This window comes from Anguilla anguilla, chromosome 4, assembly GCF_013347855.1.
Source record: "Anguilla anguilla isolate fAngAng1 chromosome 4, fAngAng1.pri, whole genome shotgun sequence".
NCBI classification, from domain to species: domain Eukaryota; kingdom Metazoa; phylum Chordata; class Actinopteri; order Anguilliformes; family Anguillidae; genus Anguilla; species Anguilla anguilla.
In genome coordinates, this window is record NC_049204.1 from 44,102,042 (window position 1) to 44,102,301 (window position 260).

Here is a 260-nt window from a genome sequence, read left to right on the forward strand (position 1 = left end):
AATGCAGCAATGTATAATGAAACTATTGAAGACCTGCTACAAGACCCACCCATTGATGGCAACGTACAGCAAAATCAACCAGACACAAATGATGTCATGGAATTTGACAGTTGTGATGAGACGAAATGATGGAGATACAAGACTGTATTGAAAATGTCAATCCATCGCAGGTGCAGCATGCAAGCTCAACATCTGCTAACGAGCAACATGAAAGTCAGGATAAACAACCACCTAGTGCAGAGGATGAGCAAGCTGCACTG